General features: G+C 32.3%; 1 protein-coding gene across 1 annotated transcript in view; it reads left to right on the top strand.

Moving 5' to 3' along the window:
* LOC148279535 (uncharacterized) overlaps positions 1-27,854 on the top strand; it is a 242,862-nt gene that overhangs the window by 1,746 nt on the left and 213,262 nt on the right. The gene's annotated exons all lie outside the window — the stretch shown is intronic.

The raw sequence follows: 27,854 nt of genomic DNA on the forward strand, positions 1-27,854 counted from the left end.
GCAGCGCTGTGACGTAACCTTGCAACTCCTTCGCTTCCCACAAACTATTTCCGGTAGTCGTCAAAACAGGCTATCCAGTCATAGTTTTAGATATACTATAATTCTTATAGTTTTTGCACATGACGCCCTCGAAAGTACACAAATATTGGTCGCGGAGAAACCTTACAGGACACCGAGAACGAACCGTTAGGTGTTCATTCGCTTTCACATCAAAAGACGATTTGCCAAATTTAACACTTGTGTTTGGAAGCAAAACGTGGAACTGGCAGAGGAAGGATGAAAGCCGAGTGAACGCGGTCTAAATGCAATCTCTTAGACTAATGTTTGAGAAATCAATGTATGACTGGGTTACGAATGATTAAATCAGGCGAGAGTGTTAATCTGAGTCAGGTATAATCGATATGATTAAGGAAGGGTCTCTGAGATGATTTAGTCATGTAGAACGTATGGACGACGAAAGAATGGTAAAACAAGTATATATGGCAAAAATGAACGGTAACGCGAGACGAGGACGACCAAGGAAGACGTAGCATGATCAGATAAATCAAAGTCTGGTCATGTCAAAAGCAGGGAGAACCGTAGGGCATGTATGACAAGATGTATGAATGTGGAAGGAGCTAGAAATTTATGCCAGGATAGACGTGTGTGGCGGTCCATTGTCTCTGCCTACCCCTTCAGGGAAATGGCGTAATGGTAGTAGTAGTAGAAGTGTAAATTTAAATTCCGATTTGTTGCCATCCTTCGTATGTAACGTAATTTGGGCTTAATAACAGGATGTAAAGTACAATCATTCGTCATTTGCATAACTACTAAGAAAAGAATTGTTTTAACACTACAAAAAACCTGTTTTCGTTGCGTTTGTGTAAACTTAACATTACTATATCTGTTTATTTTTCTCTATATAACTCAAAGTCAGTTGTACCGAAAAGTTACATTTACGCGAAATCGGACAGAATGGGTGGCTTCATAGTACCGTGCTTTTTGGACCGTAAGACGCACTTTTTTTGCTTTGAAAATTCAAACAAAAATGAGGTGCGTCTTGTAGTTCTAAATATTAAAAAATATATATTTTGTGGTGCGTCTTATGGTCCGATGCGTCTTATCGTCCGCAAATAATGTCATTTCATAGAACAAAACAACCAATTTCCTTCGAGTACCTATTAGAAAACTCCAAAATTGATGTAGTCAAGTCCATCAGAGATTGAGGAGTTGTTTTGGACTATAAACTGACATACAACGAGCATATAGATAATACAGTAAATAAATCACTCAAATTACTTGGCTTCATTAACAGAATATCCTCTGATTTTACTAATGTCCGTACAATCAAAACTCTTTATTGCTCAACTGTTCGCCCTCTTCTTGAATATGCCTCAGTGGTCTGGTCTCCATTCTATGTCAATCGCATAAAACACATTGAATCAGTCCAACATCGCTTGCTTCGAAAAATAGCGTGGATGCTTGGACTAGAGAGAGATAATTATTCTTATGCTGAAATAGAGTCGATGTTAAATATTTCTAGTCTACAAAAACGTAGAACTAATATTGACTCCATATATATGTTCGGCATACTAAATGGTATAATCGATGTTCCATCATTACTGGGACAAGTAAAAATCAATATTCCGACTCGTAGATTGAGAGACAATGAAGTACTGTTCATCGATCAGCATAAAACAGCCTAAATTCTCCAATGACCCGCCTTTGTCGTATTGTTAACTCAAGACAGGATCTGGACTTTTTTGGTTTAAGTTTACAACGATTTAAACGAGCACTAAATAAATAGTCCAGATCTTGTCTCGATGTCCCTTATGTTTGTCAATGCTTCTTTCTTTTTTCTTTAAATGTTTTAAACTACTCTTTTATTGTAATATTTAAACCTTATAAATTGTATACATGGACAATGTCCGTTAATAAATAAATAAATAAATAAATAAATAAAATACGGTACTTTTTTCTTGCAATAAGTTTTAATGAAAACATGACAATAATTTAAATTTTATTTTTTGTTGCAACTACCGGGGCCCCGATTACAATGGGAAGTTAACGGAGTTACCTTCGACTGTCTCAAAAGATATTTGTGTACGAAAATGAGTATATTTGCATGAACATTATTTAAAGTAGCTTCGTCAGTAACCTATAATTGAACCTGTTCAGAAAAATAATTGTGTGCATATTCTGCTTTTCATACAAAAATTTAATTTTACTTTGTAGATAAAATTGAAGATAAACGTTTACTTTCAATTGTAATCGGGGCCCCGGCAGTAGAAATGATAGATCTTCAAAAAATGTTAAACAAATTTTACGTTTTCCTCAAAGTGGTTCCCCGTTTTGTCTGAACGAATAAAAGTGTGTCAGTTATTTGACTTTTTAGCAACTGGCTCTTAGTGAGTTTATTTTTTATTTTAAATGCATAATTTTACATGTCTTAAAAAAAATACTACCGTCAGACTACAAGAAGGAATAAAAATCCTGTAAATATGAAATTAGATTTCTCTTGTAAAAAGCATCAATGAAACCGTCGTTCAAAGCCAGCTATGCTCTTCAAACACAGACGTTAAAAGAGTATTCTTCGTGTAACCGACCATCTAACTAAACAAACTTGTACCATATAATTCAAAATTGCAGCTTTGAATGGAAGAAAACATAACGTCATTCTTTTATCGACCCCCGAGTCGCTTCGTCGGGATGTTTTTCATTTCAAATGTCTATTTGAAGTTACTTGAAATGTTCATTTAATACTCCGCTAAAGCTTGTATTACATGTGTCAGAAAATGATGCAAGACCGCTTGCAGTTTCTTGTACAAAAATTTTGTATACAATATTTTAAGTTTGTTTGTTCCAAATGTTTATAGACAAAAGACTGGATTTCACGCCCTAGGAAATCATTTTAATTTACAAATAACAACAGAGTTAGAGAACATTTTAGAAAAGGAAATATGGAAGTTTTTACATTTACATGGCATATGGCTGTTTGGCTGGTTTAAATGGCCACTTTGCACACTGTGTAACACTTGTGGGCACCGCCAAGGAGACTTATGTTCTCAGAAAGCTGTACTCTTTTTCTTTGAGAACAGAAAAAAGTCGCAGGGGGCTAAGTTCGGTGAATACGATTGCTGGAGCATTAAAGCGGTATGGCTTTATTGTCAAAAAGTCTTGAACTAGCCCCGAGGCGTGAGCCGGCATCCATCATTTTTTCTCTGGAATTATCTTTGAAATTCACAGATCACACCAAAACGCGTCAAATTTTTTTTCTAATACACTGTATAACATTCATAATATAGATATATTTTTTTAAGGAAAAAAGAAATATTTGCGTTCTTATGATTAACCCAAATATTTAATTTTTGAGAGCCATTTTCAACGAGTTGTAAATAACTCACTGTTATAAAATGGGAATCGGGTTGAGGTAGAGTGGGATTCGAACCACAGACCTTTGGTCCGTGAGTCCGAGACACTAGCCACAGGACAACAACCCGATTTTGCTTATGTTTTAACATTCATATTTCTTGTAGTGCACTCGTCGGGCACGTCGTGTGACATCAAAATAACGTGACGTCGACTGTTAGCTGTTTTTTATGTGCTCGTTTTTAAACCCGAAATTAAAAAATAATTAACAAATTACAACAGGGGTGGAGAATACCTTGAATAAGGGATATGGAAGTCTAGGCATTTACAGGGCTTATGACCTGTCATTGGCAGGTTTAAGTGGCCACTTTACACACTGTGTAACATTCACCATTTTGCCTGTGTTCGAAAATCCATATTTCTTCAATTCTTCCATTTGTTGATTTTAGTGAAGTTAAAGAGCTGAAACCTTTATTGTTGTGAAGAGATTCATCCGACTGAATTATTTCACATACTAGGCAACGCCTGAAAACAATTGTCTACGAACATTTGGACAAACTCAAATATTGTAATAAAAAAAGATTTATTTATTTTATACATAAAAATCAAATTATTATATAATAAATAAATACTCAGTATATTTTCGACGTTATTCCTGATTTGTGAGTATACCCCATTGGGTCAAATCTTGCACAAGATCCTGTACCATTTTCTGGCTCATGCAGTACTAGCTTAAGTTATCGGAAGGAGTAGTCGCTTCCTTTCCACAAACAAGAATATTCTGCTTTAGAGATTGTCTAGTTGGAATTCTTTAGTCTGTACTCACAAGTTTTCTACTTGCCTTTTGAGAGCCGAGACTCTGTGTTAGCAGTTAGTTTGCTTTGACTGCTAAATAACTCGCCTAGTTACTTGTTCGTTCATTGATAACTGCAAAAGTAGCAATAACAACTCATAACGACTACACGAAACATATCTATTTATTTTACAGAAACACTCAGTCAGCAATGATTAAATTACATGATAAAGATAAGTCTTAAAGGCAGACCATCGAAATTTCTAAGTAAAAATCATACATATTAAATTATTTTATTAACATATTACAACAGAGATGAAGAACATTTAAGAGAAGGTAATATAGAAGTCTAGGCATCTACAGGGCTTATGACCCGTCAATGGCTGGTCTAAGTGGCCACTTTACACTTTAAGTGGTCCATGTCTACAAACATTTAGACAAACTAAAAATATTGTTTATAAATTATTTTATTTTATTTGGGAAACCAACATTTCTCCATACATATCTATAGTAAACAAACAGATATCGTGTATAAACTCAGAACCAATAACAGAATTTCACAAAGTGTAAAAAGTTAGTTAAGAAATTATAATACATATTCATATAAATACATATAAAAATGTTATTTTCATTAATATTGATGTTTTTTGTTGATATTTCTTGATAAAACTCAATAGTTAATGATTATGATAAAATTATAAATAAACTTATCAATAAAACTTCTTGGTTTAGTTTTACTTTTTATTATTATGTTATTTCAATGTATGTATTTTTAAATAATCAAAGAAAATACATTTTAAAAAAAACAGTTATTGTAAATTAGGCGGGATTAGGACAAGGATGCTTGAAGAGAGGATAAGGAGGGTAGGGAGATGTACATATTTATTATTATGTCTATTAAGTTACGTAATGCATTTTAAGTGTCAATTTTAAATCTGACAGAGTGATGTTTGTGTAGTCTATGTCTTTAAATTTGGTATTGTACACTAGAAATGTCCTTGGAAAAAAGGCATTTTTAACATACGATATTTTACTTATTGGTACTTAAAACAGGTTAAACCGTCTACAAATCCTGGCCAAAACATGTATTGTTATTAAACTAAAAAATTCGGCACAATCAACTATTCCTGTCATAATTTTGTGAAGCAGTAGTTGGTCCGTACACACTCTGCGGTAATGTAGAGAAGTTATTTCATGGTAGGTGGAGGCAGCGGGAGTTGATACGTAAAAAAGACCGGTTTAATTATTTTCTGAATGTTTTCTATTATTGTTATATATATGGTACAACAAAAGGGTGTGTTTGTGTGGAAGGAAGTGTTCAGGTGTATGTAAGCTTAAGCATCATCATAAAGCAACTGGGAGCGTATCGCAGCCAGATAGAATGAGTCTTAATTTATTTTTAAATCAATTAAGGGGCATGTTGAATACATCTATTGATGAAAAAAAAAATCGTTTGAGTAAGAACGAGAGAGGAAAGAGTGTCGTGTATAGTTAGTGCTACAGACTGGCAGATGGAATAAATATGTATTTCTTGTCACGTGAAAGGCGACATGAAAAACTATTTTGGAGAATAGGCTTAAGGAGTCAACTATATTATTTTTTTAAATATATAAATATCATATATAATTTATTGACAAGGACTCCTGCAAAACTATTTACAAAGCAATTATTGAACCACACGTTAACTACTGTAGTAGCATTTTATTTTTATCAAACAAAGAAAACATAGATAAACTAACTGTATTACAAAATAAAGCCTTTAGAATCATTTTGAAAAAAACAGATATACGAGGGTTAAGTCGATGGTAAATGAAATGAAATTATTAACATATAAACAAAGAATATTTTACAATACAATGATATTTGTTCATAAAATTATAAACTCTAATAAAAAAACAGAATTTTGGAAAAAAATTGATCGGAACCAGCATGAACACGATCACAATACTAGAGAAAAGAACAAAATTAGACTTCCATTTAGGAAAAAGGCAAAGTCACAAAATTCAATTTTATTTAAAGCAATTAAAAAGTATTACGAAATGGAAAAAAATATTTATGAAGAAAAAAACATATCAAAATTTAAAATAATGGTCAAGACATATGTGATAAACAATTTATAAATTAAATATATTTGCAATGTTATTATTAGAACACACATAACAGTATGTATGATATGTGTGCCCTACTTTAAGATTTAAATAAATAAATAAACGGCATAATTCAGATGTAGTGCGTCTATTTTCAAGGGTAAAAAATTAACTTTGTTTAGTAGATTGGCTGTAGGTGCTAAGCGTTTTATTGTTTTTATAATCTAGGTATTTAAATAAAAATTGTTGGACATTTTCAATCCTTTCAATGTTTTTTATGTAATGTGGACCCCACACAACGAATGCAAACTCTAAGTTACTGCATACAAGTGTTGTATAGAGTCTGTATATAATTTATGTTCATATATGACCCGGAATTTACTAAAAAACACATCTTTAGATCAGTTGTGCATGAATATTTACTTAATGTTATTAAATATTTGCTTGAGAAGTTGTGGGAGAAATAGTTGGACAAAGAGGGAGGGAACGTTTATTTTAATGCATTATACGATGTTCCACTGAAATGGGCACCTGTTATACTCACACCCTTACCTCCATCCCCTTAAAACTTAAAAACGTAAAATTGTGTTTATATTTTTACTAACACCATGCACCAAAAAAATAAAGCAATTCAAAGTTTACGAAAATGCGTATTCGCTAAAATAGACGAAATCAATCAAGTCTCGTATCTTGTGCCGCGAACCCACGGATCAGAGATCCGTGGTTCAAATCCCGCTTTTCCAAAACTTGATTCCCATTATCAAATAGTGAGTTATTTAAAGTAATTCATTGAAAAAAACGTGTTGCAGATGGCCCTCAAAATAGAAATATTTTAGGAAAACATATTAATGGAAATATATTTTTTTTTTCGTTATTTATCCAAAATAAAACAAGTTTATTGGATTATAATTCTACTTTATTTTTTATAAAATATACAAAGGGTATATTGTGACGCGTTTCGTCTTGTTAGGACATTTTCAAACAAACTAACTTAAATATTTACTTATTTACTAAAAATAATTGCTATTTTATGTTTGTGGATTTATATACAAGCCAAAATAAGTAGAGTAATTAAAATTCAATTAGGGTATACTGAGTATATTAAAGGAATATTTTGGTTATATTGGGGAAAAACCATTATTTCAAAACATTTGTAAGGGTGTGACTTTAAAATTAATGTAATAATTATAAAAATATTGATTTCATTTATACAGGTTTATTTTGAAAATTATTGTTGAAATTCTACATTGGTGTTTTACACAGGTTTCATTCATGTTTAATATCAACCAAGGTAAAATACATTCAGATTTTATAATATTATTTCATTTTAATTTAATTTATTGGGAACATTACAAGTTTTTTTATATTTAGTAGGTATATAATAAAAATTATTATACTCGTACATAATATAGAATAACAAATTTACAATTACAAGATTACAATTATAAATAATTTAGTTTTTATTTTTGAAAATATTAAGTAAAGGTGAATTAACTAGGTTTAACTGTTTATTTATAAGTATATTAGCAGGGTTATTGTCATTTTTAATTATTACTAGCTGTTCTAACAGATTGAGTCTATAGCCTTTATTTTCTGTGTGTAATGGTTCAGGTTTGTTTTTGTTTGTTAAATTATGTTATTTTATTTTGTTGTTTTATTTTGTTGTTTTTTTTTGTTGTTTTATTTTGGATACATTACCAAATTAAATATGGAATTCTACCAATTGTCTGCATACACAACAAATATTTATTTTTCCGTAAAAAAATGAAAAAAGTTATGGGAAAACCATCCATTTCATCAATTTTTACAAAAACTAATGAATTATTTAACTAGATTATTTTTTAATTTATCTTTAAGTGGTGCAACTGACCGTAAGTCGAATATATCTCACAGTTATATTTATTTGCAATCACAATCACCAGTTGCTAGCCAAAATTTTACTATAATTCTTACCGGTTTTTTATACCCAAATACAGGACATCACTTCCCGAGAACATTGAATAAAACATGTTTGACAAAAAAAGGGATCAGTGATATGTAATTGACATTTAATTAATATCAAATAATTAGTTCATCAGATGGAAAATCTAAGATTAATTAACACGTCGAAAGCACCGAAACACGTGTTGATTTCGAAATTAGTTTCTGTGGTATCTGGCAATCAATTTAATTGTAAATTTAACTAGAAATTGTGGAAACGAAATCTGCCAAAACACAATTAATTGCCATTCATTTATGCAATACATTTTTTTTTTCATTTCAATTTATTATAAAAATAAAAGACGAGTGATACTTTAATCCACAAATTTGGAATATCCAGTGACCGGTTTCATCGCTTTCGCGACATTTTCCGGACTGGTATCTTTATTAAGGAATTCAATGTATTTATACAAAACAGAGGTAAGAATAGAGGATTAGAAATTAGTAGAAGAATTTGTGTATCTGGGAAGCATGTTTTCAAGAGATGGAAGAGTAGAAAAAGATGTTGAAAGAAGAGTGAATGCGGGAAACAAAATGAACGGAGCACTAAGCACAGTAATTTCTAATAAAAAATATGTCAATCGAAGCTAAACTGGCAGTGCACAACTGAGTTTTAGTCCCAACACTTATGTATGGAAGTGAAACATGGAACTGGCAGAGGAAGGATGAAAGCCGAGTGAACGCGGTTGAAATGCGATCTCTTAGACGAATGTGTGGGAAATCAATTTTAATTTTCAATTTATTTATTTATTCATATATATGTACATTACAAAAGGGAATATCTTAATTCATACATATGGAAAAAAATAGGTAAAATTAGGTATATATATATAAAAAAACACATTAGTATACATAATATCAGAAGAATAATATGTTAAAAAAGTAAGAGAATCTTGTAACGAAAAACTCCCTCAAAGACGCGAAAAATGTCAATGCCCAAAGTAATATTGTTCAACATAGAGATAGCCCTTCCAACAGGCATAACCTATGACAGGGTTACGAATGATGAAATCAGGCGAGAGTGTAAATCTGAGTCAAGTATAATTGATAAGATTAAGAAAAGGTCTCTGAGATGGTTTGGTCACGTAGAACGAATGGACAACGAAAGAATGGTAAAACAAGTATATATGGCGAAAAAACGGCAACGTGAGACGAGGATGACCAAGGAAGACGTGGCATGATCAGATAAACCAAAATCTTAAGTCTGGTCTTGTCAAAAGCAGGCAGAACCGAAGGGCATTATGACAAGATGTATGAATGTGGAGGAAGCTAGGAATGTATGCCAGGATAGGCGTGTGTGGCAGTCCATTCTCTCTGCCTACCCCTACGGTTAAATGGCGTGATGGTAGTAGTAGTAGTAGTAATGAAAATAATTTTTTTTTTTTAATTGTCTTAGGGGTCATTACAAAGTGTTTCGGGTTAGCTAATGATAGTTATTTAATGATACACAAAAATAATTTAATTTACTTTCGTATAATTTTGAATTCTCTCTCCTTGCCCCTGTTTTTTATTAATACATTGATTTTCTTAATAAAGAAACCAGTCTCGAAGATGTCGCGAAAGCGATGAAACCGGTCACTGTATATTCAAAATTTGTGGATTGAAGTATCACTAGTCTTTTATTTCTATAATAAATTACAATGAACTTCCATCAAGAATTTTCACTTACAAACTTAAAAATTCAAATCATTACAAAATAATGTTTGTCCTCCCTAGAGTTATCGTGCCGAGGAGGACACTGAAAAGTGGAATTTAGTGAAACTTTCTTTTTTAAACCTAAGTTTTTGTTTATTACGGTTATTTTTTAGAAAAACTTAACTGTCTTCGTTCAAAACCTATGTTTTTTTTCATCGTAACTGTTATTTTGTGATAAAATATCAATAAAACAACTTTGTTTTTAACCACTATTTTTTTTATTATTTTTTTTTCCTCCGACTTGTTTCAAAGCAAACAAGCTTCTTCGTCAAGGTTTACGTAACTAATTAATCAATTCCTATTTTATTTTTATCATGTTCACTAAATACTACACGTGGACCCAATAAATAAAAAATTATAAAAAAATAGTGGTTAAAAACAAAGTGATTTTATTTATTTTATTATAATGAATAACCACAAAGTTAGCGCTTCAAATATAAACTTCATGTTATTTTGTTGTTTAAATTTTATCATGTTATTTTTCCACCGCTGTTAATATATAAATTTTTAAAAGGTTCATTTTCAATAAATAAATAAATATTATACAACATATTTTTATAAATTCACATGGCACGATAAAATTAGATAGGGTGAATGGATTTTTATTGAATTATTTAATGACAGGCGAACGCACTAACCAGCATTTTTTTTTCTCACGCCCATAAGGTTTTCACATACATCGAAGTTATATAAAACATGAGTATAAACAACATAAAATTAAAAAAATACAATATAAAGAAACAAAAGATAAAACAGTGTTTTGGAGTATAGTAGGTGTAAAAAAGAATCTGTGAAAGAGAGAAAAATTTGTATTAGATATCAAAAATTGAAAAATAAAATGCAAACACATGAATGAAATACAGTTTAAAGCAGCTAGGTACATAATATTATAAAACAATATAAACAGAATATTAACTTCTATTTTTCTATTTATACAACATGAGGCAGACTTTATCTCTTCTCTTACCTGAGAGCGGCCACTTGAAAAAATATATTTAAAAAACGTGGTATAAATATATTGTAAATTAATATCAATCCACCCTAATTTGCCGTGTCGTGTGGATTCGTACGACCTTTGTGAAATCAGCTATACTTGTATTTCTGCGTTACCTTTCGCAATAATACCGCGTTCTGTTATTATGCCGCGGGGTACCATCTCCCGATCACGCGTGTCTTTGTTAGCGAGGCACGAACCCTATAACCGTGATAAAAAATACAAAAAGGAGACGCTGTACGTTTTTGTATTTTAATATCGTAAATAAATCAAATTAATATTGTGAAAAAGAACTAGAACCTCGGACGAGCGTTTTTGGCTCGATGGCTACTCTCAGGTAAAAATCCTGAAAAAGGAAATCGAGTGGAAATAAGTCCTCGTTGTGTAGTAATTAATTAAAGCGTTCGTCTACCATTCTCGATGTTCTTGGTCGGATTTCTGAAAGGGTAGTCGTGAAATATTGGTTTTAAAGGCGGTTCTTCATTGCAAAATTTGAATGAATGACTGGCACCTGAAGCATAATACTGATCATCTTACCCTCATGTAACATATGATCGGTATGCACCGCATTTAGTGTAGCAAAGCAGTACCCTATTCACTATTAGATACGGAGTCCATGATGATGATTACGTCAATAAATATTTCGTCGTGTATTAAACTTCCTAATTTAGTTAAGCAAACATTTTAACGTTATTATGGTGTTCCGTTATTTAGTCAAGAGCACCCAGTTCCAATAAATAATTAATAAAAACATTAATCCGGGAAGCATATTCGTAAATACCCGACTCGTTACGAAGTGGCTTCGTAAATAGCATACGTGCCATTTTCATACACTTCGCCATTTTTTTTTTTACTTCCATCATTGTTATAACATTTACATCTTCAAATAATATCTAGACATTACTAGAGAAAAAAGGTGTACTTTAATATAAACATAAGTAAATGCTGCCTTCCTCAGAACAGGTATTTACTATACGCGGTGAGGATAAACAGTGTCTAAAATGTTTGCCTCTAATTTAATTTTACATAATTTTATTTATTTATTTTTTATTTTTATTAACATACACGGCATAATTGCCTTTTACAAATTTATAATATAAACATATAAGGTTTGATATTTTTTAAACTACATATTTGCACTCAAAACTAAGGAACAATAATCAAGCCTAAAAATTATATAACATAATATTTAAAAAATAAAAAAAAAGTTTAAATAAAACAAAAGTTTGAAATAAAAAGTATACGAGAACTTTAAAAATTAATATAAAAAGTAAATCAAATTTTAAACATAATAAGGTTTATAATAAATATATATATAAAAGAAGAAAAAAAAACAAAATCATATATGAAGTAACTACATTAAATGTGATTACTGCTCATCTTTGAAAAAGTTTATAAGGTTTGTTCTATAATTGTACCCTTTTCACTGTTTTGCAAACATAACATATTGTTTAATGTGTATTCAGATAATTGGTAGAATTCCATACTAAAATTTGGTAACATATCCAAAATAAAACACTTTTATTGGATTTAATTCTTTTTTTTTTTTTTTTAAATATATTTGACGCGTATGTACTCTCCTAATTTATTTTTAATTACGTAACCTTTCTTGGTCTGTATAAAAATCCTAAATATTTGTCAAATAATAAATCCCCATAAACTATTATGCTATGCATTATGCACCTATATCATTAAACAGCAATTATTTTTAGTATGTAAGGAAACTTTGTAAATATTTAAGTTAGTTTGATAATGTCCTAACAAGACGGAGAGCGTCACATATATTTTTAAAAATTCAAAGTAGAATTAAATCCAATGAAAGTGTTTTATTTTGGACACCTTACCAAATTAAAACATATTGTTTCATTAAGAATAAACGCCGATTTTCGGCACTGAACTGTACTGAATAATTTCAACCTAAATTTATTAGAATTAAAAATTAAATTAAATTTTGAATTAAAAAACCCTATTTGAACTAATTGAACAAAGCTAATTAATAACGAGCCCCCGATTGATTTTAAAATATCCCGAACGGGAATGGTATTTCCGAATGATACCGAAGCATTACGAATGGATGACGCATCGGGTACTTACGAATACGTATCCGTAAAATTGGTGAATACCTTAGTAATGATAGTGTTGATTTTATTCTTTAAAAATTGCAGTCTACTACTAAAATTTTGTCAGCAACATTAGATCCTAATGACGCTGTAATAGGCTGCTCGACCCGTCACGCCGAGGCTAATTTCTGTTACTTCAGAGGAGGCTTCGTGCCGCTTTTTCCTCGTCTAGGAACCGAACCGAATGACATTTCGTCCGCTGACTTTCTCCTCTTGGAACAATGGGATAACCTCGAACAAGGAAATTGCGTTGGTACTCGATTATCTCAAGTCAATCCCAAAACGACGTAAATATTAATCGACTAACCATTTTATTCAATTTCACTCCAATTGTAGACGATTCAGATCTGAAATGTTAATAAGTATTTAAAGTAAGTTTCCATATTATACAATAATTATATGTAAGGTTATCAATGAAAGTACAAAAAAGAAAGGAAAAAATACAAATGGAACTTGGTTGAAAATTAAAATTAAAGTATAAAAGTTATTTTAAAGTTTGTAGCTAGTATTTACAAATGGAAATAATATTTAAAATGAAGAATTTTTTTTTTCTAAAAGTAATTAAAAGTTAATAATTAAAAAAAAAATTAAAAAACATGCTCAGATGTAAAAAAAATAAACAAAAATTATACTGCAATAAAGCGACGACGGTTTAAAGTTAAAAATTATTTAATTAATAAATATACTTTAGGTATATTAAAATAAAAGAATTATGGACAAAACAAGGAGATAGTTGGAAGGAAATTTATAAGGCGTGGTGAAGGATGTTTGAAGGAAAGTAGGAGTGGAAAATTGCATTTAATTTAATGATGAAGAGCAAGAAAAGAGACAAAACGTCTATTCTCTGTTATTCTGAATCAAGCCTATTAGTTCTCATCTGTACCTATTATATGGAGTGTTAAATATTTCTAGACTATTTAAATTCTTGTTAAATGCTTCACATATACGAGGGATCGTAGAATGTTTCCGATGATTAGTTTTAATATTACGAATATAGAAATTATCAGAGAGTCCAGTTGGTCTGGAGGAGACACGCTAAGCGAGTAAATGAATCAGTTCTGGGGAATCAAATTTATTATTTACAATTTTGTAAAGCAGGATCTGATCGAAAATATCTCTTCTGTGTGCTAATGAATCAAGGTTGTGAAATTTTAAAGAAGCTATATAATTTGGAAAATGCAAATGAAATTTATTGAAGACAGCATTAAATTCTTACTCTTAAGACCTCATCCAGATGACTTAGGACGATTCTGAGGAGGTAATCAGTACGTAGGTTTTATATTTTTGTTCAAATACATTTTAAAATTGGCCTTCATCTCCGTTGCAGTATCTGTCTATGACCCTTCTACAATTCGCCTAATTTAGTCATAAAAAATGCAATAGTTTTTTTTCGATTTCGCACGTTCAGCAGACGAAATAATTGCAAATTTAGCAATGTCAAATTGCTTTTATTTTTAATGTTACACCGCAAAACGCGATGCAATTTCCTTTAAGATGGTCGTCTAGGCATAGAACTTCGAGTACCCAGTAGAAAACTTAAGAGTCACGCGGTTGTAAGGGAAAGCGGGCATTTATAAAAAAAACTATCAAAATCCACCTTAAAAACCCTCTGACCACGGTGCCGTACCGTCGTGTTACATTAAGCAAAGAAGAGATATTTCGAAATACAGGTTTTCAAAATTAAAAAAATAACATATTTTGGATGTTTGTAGTACTAACTTTGTGGTTCATACTTATATTTGAAAAGAATAAATAAAATCACTTTGTTTTTTGAACCACTTATTTATTATTACAACCGACTAGTTTCGGCAACTCACGTTGCCCTCTTCAGGGTTATATAATGACTTTATTATATAACCCTGAAGAGGGCAACGTGAGTTGGCGAAACTAGTCGGTTGTGATAGTAAATAGGTGGTTCAAAAAACAAAGTGATTTTATTTATAAATCATGTAACACAACGTATTTAACAAGTATTATACATATGAATTACATTCCCAGGAGTTACAACAACTCAGTTCGGGACTTAAATAATGCTAACAAAGAAACAAAGCAAGTTTAGCACCTTTATAACTAAATATAACACAACAATATATAAGCCAAAAACCTTTTCTTACACAAGCAGAGTAAATATATGAAAACGCTTTCAAGAATGAATGAAGTGGTAAATCTAGAACTAAAGGAGATAAGGTCGTTAACATTACATGCCATGCAAACGATACAGCAGTAGTGGCAGTGATGATTAGAACACATCCATCTCAGTTAGTAAAACATATGGATGCCTAAGAAATGTCGTATGGTACGATGAACAGATGTATGTAATATATTATGAGTTTTTCCAAATGTTTGTAGACAAAAGACTGGATTTCACCCCCTAGGGAGTCATTTAGATGAAAAAATTAAAACAGGTATGGAAATTATTTTAGTGAAGGGAATATGAAAGTTTAGGCATTTACAGGGCTTATGACCTATCATTGGCTGGTTTTAATGGCCACTTTACACAGCGTAACATTCACCATTGCCTATGTTTGAACATCCATATTCCATATTTATTCAATTCTTACATCTGTTGATTTTAGTGAAGTTAAAGAGCTGAAACTCACGCATCATCTCTTTATACGCCCGCTCCGTCACCCCCGCACGGACCTTAGTGAGACAGGTTGTAACCCACAGGCTTATTCTGTCACAATTTCGTTTCGAAAGTCCGTTCGTTCGTCATATTTCCATGTCATTCTAACACAATCAAAACCATATTTCGCTCTCATTCTGTCTTATGCGATACTAACGAATTTACGAAACGAATTGTTTACAGCATAAGGCCACTGTCACGCGCGAAACGTACTCATCTCTTTCCGAATATTCGGCCAAGACCGTAACCGGGTATTCGGTATTCGGCAAAATCACTGTTCGTGGCATCTCTAGTATTTTTGTCACAGCCCGATTTCCCCAGCGCCTGTCGTGAGATTCCAACATGGTCCAGCGAAGTCTCCCGGGCGAAGAAGGCGCTTTCGTTCCGTACCAGTGGGCCTCGGCCATAATGATAACTCGCTGTGAAAACTTAATGCGTGGATCTTGTAATGGTCGATCATGGGAATAGTTGGTACTACTGTTCCCACTTACTTACTCTTGGGCGCTACGGTTGGCGAGTTCGCCTTGAGAGGTCGCATTGTTTGGGAATGATAGATAGTGAAATATTTTTATGTCTTCCCAAATACACATTTTTCTACCTGTTTTAGTACGTCTCCATTCACATTGATCACACATTTAGTAATTTAAAATTAATTAAGACTTATTCTATCTGGCTGCTAAACACTCCCACTTGCTTTTTAATGATGCTCAAGCTTACACACACCAGGGCCCCGATCACAATGGGAAGTTAACAAAGTTATCTTCGACTGTCTATAAAGAAAAAAACCGATGTTTGTGAACGAAAATGACCATATTATCATGAAAATTTAAAGTATATTTATCGGTAACCTATAATTGAACATGTTTAAAATTAAAAAATTTATGCATATTCTACTTTTAGTACAGAAAACTTAATTTTGCTTTGTATAAGAAATTGAAGATAAATGTCAACTTCCCATTGTAATCGGGGCCCTGGCATAAAATATTAATTAATCTATAATGATTGCGACTCAATCTACATTGGAAAAACTAAAAGAAACTTTAATATAAGATTATTAGATTCAAATTATTTATTGACAATTCTTGATGGAATTCCATTGCAATAATGTAATAACTTATATTTACATATAAGTTACTAGTTAAAAATACTTTGTACACTTCCACTTATTCGTTTGACCAATAAGCGCTTTCACCCTCTTATGGGTATCTTCCGACTAGTAATTTTTATCTAGGTGCATTTAAACTAACTTTGAATGAAGGGGCAGGAGAATTTGAGACGTCACACGCGGAGGAATCTTAAAAATACAACATTTTTCGTTAGGCAGAGTAGGGTTAATAATTATTCAGAATATTCCTTAGACTTCTTCTTTTAGTGCCCTGTCAAGTGTGCTCAACGTTGACAATTACTCTGGCGAAAGTCTCTCTGTCCTGTGCTGCCTGGTGCAATCTGCTCCACAGGCTTAAAGCCAGTCCAGTCTAGTATATCTGCAGCCAGGATATCTGTCTTCTTCCAGCCCCTCAGCGACTCTCAATCTTGCCCTTTAAAATCAAACGAAGCAAGAGATACTTTTCTCCACGCATTATATGCCCCAGATACGAAAATTTACGAACGTTTACGGTGGTTTTTTTTTATTTTTTAAATTTTTTTATTTATAAATCATATAACTCAAAGTATTTTACAAGTATACTCAATTCGGGACATAAATAATATCAGCATTTAGAAAATAACACATATTGAGAACAACAAAGAAACAAAGCAAGTTTAGCACCTTTATAACTAAATATACAACAAGGGTTAAGAGTTCTCTGCTTGTTCTAGCTCGACTTCTGAGTTCGTTATCAGGTCTGTCCGGGATATCTTGAGCACTCTGCGATGCAACCACATCTCACAAGCCTCCAGGCTGTTCATAGTGTTGACCTTCTGAGTCCAAGTCTCACAGCCATGGAACATGAAATCTTTATATTTATCTAAATTAAATAACCTCGTGTGTTTTTCATCTTTGCCTTTGTCAATCATTCTGTTTGCCTCTTGTCTTGTCACGATCGACCTCGAGGGTACCTATCTCACCACTCATCTCGACCGCACGACTTTTCCCTTCTACGCGGCTTCCGTTTCCTTTCTAATTTGAATTATTCTTAATTCAAATTAAGTATTTTTTATGCGCCATTTTTAGGCGTCACGGTTGACCTCATCGATCATAATCAAACCTATTTTTGTTTCAATTGTGCAATGGTGGATTTTTATTGGTTCGTTTTTTTATATTTTCGTTCAACTGTTACAATGCTTTATTTAAGTTGTATTTTTGTTTTTTTTGTTAATATATTTCAATCATTTTTATGTTGCTCGAGCATTCATCCATGCTATTTATAGCTGTAAGCTGTTTTGTAATCTAGCTTTCATACCGTCGCCTTAATTTCAAAACAATCAGTCAATTGTATTTATTTATAAACGGTTTCATGAACCTTTTACATAATTACAATGCGAATGTTGATGGATGCAGAAATATCGGAAGTCCTAGAAAAACATGGCATCACCAAATCCGGCAAATACTTGAAGATGGACACGTTAAAAGTCAGAATAATCGGCGTGTTTACATGAGAAGATGAACAATGTTTTGAGTTCGTCCAAATTTTAATAGACAATGACTGGATTCAACCCCCTTCGGAGCTGTTAATATTAACATAATACAACATATATGTATAACGTTTTAGAAAAAAGAATATAGAAGTCTAAGCATCCACAAGGCTTATGACCTGCCATTGGCTGGTTTAGTGGCCACTTTGCCTAGTCTTCTATATTCCCTTACATATTATATATTCCCTTCTCTAAAGTTTTCCTCATCTCTGTTGCATTATATCAACATGAAAAGATGTATGAATGTAAAGGAAGCGAAATCTAAATGCAAACATAAAGTGATAAATTATGATTATGATAAAATTATAAATAAACTTATCAATGAAACTTCTCTTAGTTTTACTTTTTATTATTTTGACCAACGAGCGCTTTCGCCTAAGTAGACATCTTCAAGACAGGTTCAGACAAGTTTCATTAATAAGTTTATATTTAATTTTATCATAATCGTTAACTATGGAGTTTTATCAACAAATAACATCGTGATAACGTGATGCTTTGTTAATTTTTTTGTCGTCGTAATTTACGTATTCGGCCCTTTGTGGGGCGTTGAAAATAAAATAAATAATTTTAAGCATTCCGAATTGGACGTTCCGATCCAAATTGATCATTTTAAAATCATGTTTAGCCGAACGGTTTTTTCCCAACAGGCAGGTATAAGTTATAAATAACATCATGTTACTCGAACGTACCCACACCTATAACATTACAGTATCAGAATATGGAATCAACAGGTAGAACATAAAACCCGCCAACTCAATCATTTTTACAAACCAGACTATCGCCAAATTGTACGAAAATGGTCCATAACTAGACAACGAAGTGTTTTGTTTTTTTTTCATATTTATTTATTTAATTTTACAATACGCCCAAGGGTCATTTACAAAAAAATATACAGGTAAGTAGAAAACATCGTAAGTAATAATTTAAAAAATTTACAACCCTTTTTTTAATACACGTAGAAACAATAAAAAGCATACTGCTACGCAAAATATAAAGTGAAACTTTACATAGTAAAAACGAAAAAAATATGGATAAAAAAAAGTGATTGAATTAAAAAGCAAATTGTAAATAACTAATATATCGGGTGGTTAGTGTCTCGGACTCACGGACAAAGTTCCGTGGTTCGAATCCCACTTAACCCCAACTTGATTCCATATTCTAATAGTGAGTTATTTACAACACGTTGAAAATGGCCCTCAAAATTAAATATTTGGGTAAATTTTGTTTTAAAAAAAAAAAACTTATGAATAATTTAAACAAAAATATATTTATATATGTACATATATACGTATAAAAAATGGTATTAACAAATTAATGTTAAAAACAGATAATAAAAATTAGTTTACAGTAAGTGTTTATAAGATACTAGCGGACCCGACAGACGTTGTCCTGCCCGAACGTTGGCAAAAGACTTTTTATTGATAAGTAGGTACCTAGGTACTTGTTTGTGAATAAATTCCAAAATTAAAAAGGGTTCATATTCAAGTAGGTACCTTGGTACTTGTTTATGGTTGAATTCCAAAACTAAAATAAATATTTTTTCAAATATGACATTATTTTTCCAAACGTCAAACTCCGGTCTTTACACCAACAGAGGGGTGTACTTATGTAGGAATACGATTTTTTTAAATGTATTCAATTTAATATTATTTTAGTATTATCAAAAATCCAGTATAAAGAAATTAATGGGTAAAAATTATAAGGAATTTAAGGAAATATTCTGATTGAGATCCACAGAAAACAAATGCTGTTTGTAAACATTCAAAAACATTTTTTTTTTAACCGTTGACTTAGAGATTACACGCGCGTTGACTTATGACTGCGATAACTAAAGCATGTTCATTATTTAAATTTATTTCAACTGAGTGGGAAAACATTTTTGAGAAGGGAATATGGAAGTCTAGGCATTTACAGGGCTTATGACCTGTCATTGGCTGGTTTAAGTGGCCACTTTACACACGTGTAATATTCACCATTCTGCCCATGTTTGAACATCTACATTTCCTCAACTCTTCCATCCGTTGACTTTTGTGAAGTAAAAGAGCTAAAAACCTTTATCACGTGGGTGAGATTCATGCGGCTGAACCAAATCACTTACTAGGCAACGCCTGAAAACGATTTTCTATTTTTTATACTTCTTCTTTTACCAGCTAGTAATTCAACAATGTTTGAGTATGTCTAAATGCTTGCAGACTGGATGGATTTCCTCCCTAGGGAGTTATTCATATTTAAATTCATTTCAACAGAGAGAGTGAAAACATTTTTGAGAAGGAATATGGAAGTCTAGGCATTTACAGGGCTTATGAGCCCCTAGGCCTGAAGCCTGAATAACTCCCTAGGGAGGAAATCCAGCCAGTCTCCAAGCATTTGGACATACTCAAATAATGTTCATTATTGTTCATTGTGATCGTTAAAATGCTTAGCATGTTTTTAAGCACGTCGATAGTTATTTGTGATTTAGCTACGGACAAAACTAAACAAAGGAGTCAGACAAACTTTTCAAAAGATGTAAAATATATTATTATCAACAAAAGAGTATAAATAAAAAAATATATCTAATTTTTTTGTAAAATGAATGTAATAATCCGTAAGGGTTAGTAAATAAATGTTCAAATTCACATTTTTTTAAAGAAGGTAAAAACATGAACAAAACATATAAACGGAAAAATAATGAAACCCTCTAAACCGCGAAACCGGCTTGTCAGCAGGTTTCTTATTTTTCCTTTACAAAGAGAAACGTTAGAGAAATTATATAAATTAAAAAAGTAATATAAACATTATTAAGAACTAAGAGCATACATAATTTTCACACAAAATTAAAATAGATGACATTAAATGATAATCAATATAAAGCTTTGTAACACATTAACCATTTATTTATTTTTTCTTAAAAGCTTTGTCAACATTTTCTTTTAAAATCATCTTAGGAACCTTATTAAAAATTTTAGTAATTGTATAAGGAAGTGTTCTTTGGCCATACTTGTTTACAAACCTCGGTACTGACAAGCTTTCACGTTGTGCTAGCCTTGTATTATTATTATTATTATTATTTATTTATTTACGGACAAAGTCCATTATAAACATTACAATTAAAAGAAATTTTTACAAAGGAATAAAAAAATATAAGGAACAGAAATAAGCAGCAAAGACAGATGATAGATTTTTTAGATTAAGTAAAAAGCATAGGCTAACTATACAGATTCTTTAGCTGATTTGTAAAGAAAGACATCCTTACACCATAATAATCAAGATCTTGATGATCGTTCACCCGCCTGATCATTCTGGGCAAAGGCGACTGTAATTATGTGTATGTAAAAGCCTTTTCTGGCAGATACTATTTAATACTTCCTCATAATCGGAGACATTTTTTATTGTTTCATTCGTATGTTTCGCCATGCGGTTAAATGTTCGCATTTTTAGTGTCTAAAAAACATAAAAAAATATCAGTAGATGCTTTAAATTTCTCATTATACAGCTAATGATAATATTTATGCGTTTCTTCATTCGTGTTGCTCAACTTCAAGTTTTTCTACATTTTTGATTACAGCGAATCCATCAAGAGGCATACTGTAATACAAAATGCCCGCTCATTTCTGGGCAAGGAAGATTAAAACCGGCTCCGAGCCGTAACCGCGGAACTATGTAGTTTAATGAAAAGCTCCTGATATCACGACCTGCAACAAACACGTAAAAAGGTCAAAAACGCAGCACACTATCTTACTACCCGCTGTAATTTAAAAACGGGTTTTCTACTCGTTGCCTTTAAATTCCTGTCTTTTTTATCGGGTCTTGATTAGGCTGCCCGTAATGACTATGCCGGTTCAAGTTTGAGACAGTTGGAATTTACTGTTGCGAGCTTTTTATGGGCACGCTGTAAAAAGTTGTCCGGATTCTTTTGTGTGTTTCGTTCTAATGATTAGTTTTTTTTATGCTGTGACTCTGATTCGCTCGTTAATTTTTTAAGTTTTCTCTCCGTCTGGCGATCTAGTATTGTGATTATTCGTGTCTGATTATTATGAGATCTTCACTTCTATGAAACACAATGGAGTCTATGGGCGTTGTAGCTACACAATGTATCGTATGTCTAATTCATGTTTTCACGCAACAATGTGCCTTAATTCCTTAATTATTGTCTACGAAAATAGCGTGGAGGCGTACGCGGATTAGCTGTTTTTTAATTTCAATTTATATTTGAATCGGATTTTTTCTAGAAAATGTTTTATTAAAATCACGCCCTGGGCACCGGGCTTTCGGACGGGGATTAGAACAAAAATATTAACTTTTAATTGGGTTTTGTGTTAATTATTTTAGCTTCTTCCGTATTCATGTCTCGTTCAAGTAACATTCAAGCTGTAATGTATTGGTTTGTATTCAAGTTCCATGCTTCCGGATTACCCCTCTTTTTATACAAAAGAATTTACATTTTTATTGTTTTATGTTGATAATATAAGGAACTTTTAAACAATTACTAACATTAACATACTACAATAGAGACGGAGAACATTTTGGGGAAGGATATTCATTATTATGAAAATAAAACTTTGTTATTAGTGTTACACAATTTTTATTCTTTTACAAGAACACTACTACAGTTTCGGGAGAGCACTCCTTCCATCGATGGGTGATATATAATAATTTATTGTGAACATATTACAACAGAGATGAAGAACATTTTAAAGAAGGTAATATAGAAGTCAAGGCATCTACAGGGCTTATGACCTGTCATTGGCTGGTTTAAGTGTTTTATAATGAAGGCCGAGAAAGATATTGAAAGGAGGGTGAGTGCCGGGAACAGGGTGAACGGTGCACTAAAATCTACTTAGACAAACAAATGTTTATCGCAGGAGGCTAAACTAGCAGTTCACAACGGAGTTCTAGTGCCATCTCTAATGAATGGGAGCGAAGTATGGACTTGGAAAAATGATGAGAGGAAGCGAGGTCTGTATGCCGAGATAGAGTGTTGTTGCGTTCTATCCTCTGCCTACCCCTATGGGGAAATGGCGTGATGGTTTGTTTGTAATGAAGTGTTACGAAGTAAATGATGCATGCCACGGATTGAAGAACCTTACTGGATGTCAAAAATAAAATATAAAAAATAAGGAATAATTTAAAAAATATATATTGATAGATGACAACCATGAAGTTTCGCATAAATAAATTGTCTATGTTTTTATGAATGTATGTATGTGTATGCGCATGGGTGTATGTACGTGTGTGTGTATGTACATGTGTATATATGTGTATATTTATATATACATGTGTGTATATATGTGTATGTCTGTATGTATATGAATCAAAATGTGTATCCGAATAAGTTTATATTTTGTTTGTCTGTGCTCTATATTAATTTGTTAAGTATTATAATATATTAAAATGTAATTGCCTAGCTTGGAACGGGGTATGTACCCTTGTTAGCTGGGCAAAGTGAATATGGAATTGTATTAAAAAAAAAAAAAATGCAGATTCATTTAAAAATAAAAGGATATGGATATTTAGACATTTACAGGGCTTATGGCCTGTTATTAGCTGGTTCAACTAGTTACTTTTCTCTCTCACTGTGAACTACATATGGGGGTTGAGATTATTTAAAAAGGGTAGCAGTTACAATTACTCTTCCATAAATCAAAAATACTTAAATAATAACGAAAAAGATTGCAAAAAAAAACACAATTATTGAACCACACATTAACTACTGTAACAGCATATCATTAAGACTACCATATTCCTTTCTCAAAAATGTTTTCCCTCTCTGTTGCAACAAATTTACAACAACAACAAACCATCACGCCGTTTCCCCATAGCGGTAAGCAGATAGGATAGAACGCCATATCACTATATCTTTGCAAACAGACCTCGCTTCCTCTACATTCATACATCTTCTCATGCACGCACGCCGAATATTCCTATTTTTGACATTTCCATCTTCAAGTATTTGATGGACTTGATCGGTCCATGCCTTACTCGATCTTCCTCGTTTTCTGCATCCATCAAGATTCGCATCGTATATCCGTTATGTCGCTGTCCATACGCTCTAAATGTCCAAACCAACGCAGCACCCCTTTCTTGATTCTGTCGATAATGCATGTCTCGGCCTTACCCAGTTTACGGATTCTCGATTTGTGCACCTATCATACATCGTTTTACCACATATTCGCCTGAGGGATCGCATTTCGACAGCATTTAACCTACTTTCATCATTATTTTTCCAATCCCATACTTCGCCCCCATACATTAGAGTTGTCACTAGAAATCCATTGTAAACTGCTAGTTTAGCCTCCTGCGCTAAACATTTGTTTGCCACTGTAGATTTTAGTGCACCGTTCACCCTGTTCCCGGCACTCACCCTCCTTTCAATATCTTTCTCGGTCTTTCCATCCCTACTAAACATACTTGTATCTTTTTTTTTTAAGTGGCCACTTTACACCCTGTTTACCCCTACGAGTTGCCAACCTCCATCAAGCTAAAATCGGTAGATTCGTCTTTAGCTGAACCAGTAACGAGCCACGCTGCCAAAAACTGTTATTTAAGAAACAGTTTTACATATTTTCATGGGAGGGGGGGGGCTTCGACCATCTCACACTGCTCTAAAAACTGTCTGATTTTTCATTTTCTGGGGGGCTGGTGTAGCCACGGTTTTACCGCGCTTCTTATTTATTATTATAAATAACTTATATAGCGTCATTTTCGTAATATAATACCTCAAGGGCGCTTCACAAAGTGATTATATAAAGATTAATTTTTTTAACTTTTTTTATTTGTAATTTAAGAAAAACCATGTACTTTGTCACCACATGCTTCTGTAATACGCATATCAAAAACCGTGATGAGCGGCGGAGAGGTGGCTGCTGTCATGTCATAAAAATAGTAATTTATCAAGACGAGCTGAACCCGGCAATGCTTTGCTATTGCTAGATTTGAGTATATGTATATTTGCATTGTAGAATTGGCAAATACGGATATTATATATACATATTTTCATTTCTTCTTTTTTCGCGATAATATATGCTTGCTTGTATATTAATTTAACTTAAATTTGTCTTTCTTGCTTACCGTAACCTTTTATTTACTGTGTTTGCTTTACAGAATTTATTTCATAAGCTTTGAATTTTTTGTTTAAATCCTTACTGTTTTTTCTTGCATACCTTTGTTATTATTGTTTTTTTTTTACTTTGTAAAACTTTTTTGTTATATCCTTTCTAACCAATTTCACATATTTTTTCTGTATATTCTGTATTCATTATTTAGTATGTTAGCATGTTTTTTATTTATAATTTTTGTAAATGTCTTTTGGGCGTAAATGAACAAAATAAATAAATAAAAATACTCAATTAGAGACTAAATGAACACAACCGTATTTAGTCCAATTTAAATATGTTACGAATACATGATTATTTTTGTATTTCTGTTTATATAAATAATTGTGAGGACAGAGAATATTGATAAATAGGTATTCGAACATTGTTTTCCTGTCACTGTTGTGCACATGCCTCCCCGATAAATAAAATAAATAAATCATTATATTAAAAAACAATCAGAACGTAAAAAATTAAAACTTAATGCGTATCATACATATAAGCACTTTTATTTTCTCTCACAAAACAATATTAAAAATGCTTCCAGTTCACTAAGCGGAATCCTGTTTCAATTTTTTTATTAAACCAACTTCCTACCCCTGTATAAAACGGAAATACAATCAACTTCCCCTGAGACATTCCGACAACCACCCTCCCTTCTCTCTCTTGCCAGTGGGGTACCTCGCGTTTTTAATGAGAATCGCTTTTATTCGGGTATCGCGTACATAGGTACTACACATGTATTGCCCGGAATTTAATAATCATATATCACTGTGCGACTTTCAAAGCTTTTCAACTAGTTGTTTATGGGCATGGTAAGTTGTATTTTTATCGACTGTGCTGTTTTATTTATGGCCGTTTTTTTATGCTAATTAAAACGGAGACGGTTGAGAAAGACATGGCATGGCCGAATTCAACAGATACTTGTAGATGGACAGTGGACATGTCAAATGTCGGAACTTTTTTTTAAAATTAAATTTTAGAGATCTTCATTACTCTTAGCTCTTATTTTTACTGCGTCTTTTACTTTGTATTTTACGTATTTTATAACATACGTTTTTTACTGTTTTGAAAAAAAAAAATGTTGTCCGCCTCGTAGTGTAGTGGCTAGTGCGTTTGCTTACCATGCAAGAGGTCTCGGGTTCGATTCCCTACATGATAGTAATGAAATATTTATCTAAAAATGTGTTTTATAATATAATATTTCATGACACCCGAAGCGTAATACTTATCACCTTACCTTCATATAACAAAAACTATCCGTGTACCGATGCAGTACCCATGCGCCATTAGGTGCTGTGCAATGATGCATATGTTTTTTTACTATGTATTTGCATATTCAAATATTAATATTTACAAAAGTAATTAATCATTTATTAACGCTAAAAAAATGTTTTTGCCATGTGCGTATCTGAAGAGGCCACAAGATCTCTAAAACGGATCCGGTTGAGCGGGTGTAGCTTTAAATGTAGAATTAGCGACGTCTGTACGTTAAGATGGAGTAGTGTGGCGTTCTATCCCTCTGCCTACGACTATGAGATAATAGTAATCTCAACTGATAAAAGGCAGAAAAGTAATGAGACAGATTTAAAAAATATATATATATTTTTAGTTAGAATTAGAAAAATTTGGCATTGGATGGTTAATACAAGTAAACTGAGTTTGTGCTTTCATTTGTGTTTGCAATATGGTCGTGAGCAAGAATTACAATATCTGACAAAAACCCTTCGTATAATTTGCCAAACCCACAGTCAAATGGGTAATGAAAGCAATCGCGGTTAATCAAATTGAAATTTACTCGTTTACTGAGAAAAAAAAAGGCTTTTAGTACTAGGGAAACCGATAGGAAGACAAACTTAACAGTTTTTAGTTATGTGGAGGGAGTGCTTTCACCTCATACGCCTAGTGGTTTATGCCTAGTTAATGCCTATACTTCCATATTCCCCGTTCAAAAATGTTTTCCCTCTCTGTTGCAACAAATTTCGATTTCAATTGAATTAAAAATTGCTCGCTTGAACACCAGCCAATGACAAATCATAAGCCTCGTAAATGCCTTGACTTTCATATTGCGTTCTCTTAAATGTGCTCCATTTCTGTTGCAATGTTTAAAATACAATGCCGGCTTTCAACTCTTTTAATGTATATCATGAATATGAGTTTCATTGAAAATTCCTTAGTACTGAAATCTATCCATATCGAAACCTTGAACAGTTTTTAGTTGAATTATAAAAGGTTCTCAATAAAATTGACCCTCATCTCAAAAATTATGATGACTGCCTCGAATTCAGCATCCGCTGCCTTTATTTTTTTTACAAATTCCCTTTTACTGTTGTTTTCATTTAAACTGCCCGGCCTCATTTCTTGAATCGGAATTCGTTTCCGTTTCTTGAATACCAAAAAGAGCAATTTCATTTAACTGGTTTTCTTCAGATGGAAACTTAAATATGGCCTAGGAAGGGTAACTTTGAAGCGAACTTTAAAATTCACAGTCTGCTTCTCCGTTG

The sequence above is a fragment of the Micrasema longulum genome, unplaced genomic scaffold, assembly GCF_059751315.1.
Source record: "Micrasema longulum isolate JH-2025_06_02 unplaced genomic scaffold, ASM5975131v1 h1tg000707l, whole genome shotgun sequence".
NCBI classification, from domain to species: domain Eukaryota; kingdom Metazoa; phylum Arthropoda; class Insecta; order Trichoptera; family Brachycentridae; genus Micrasema; species Micrasema longulum.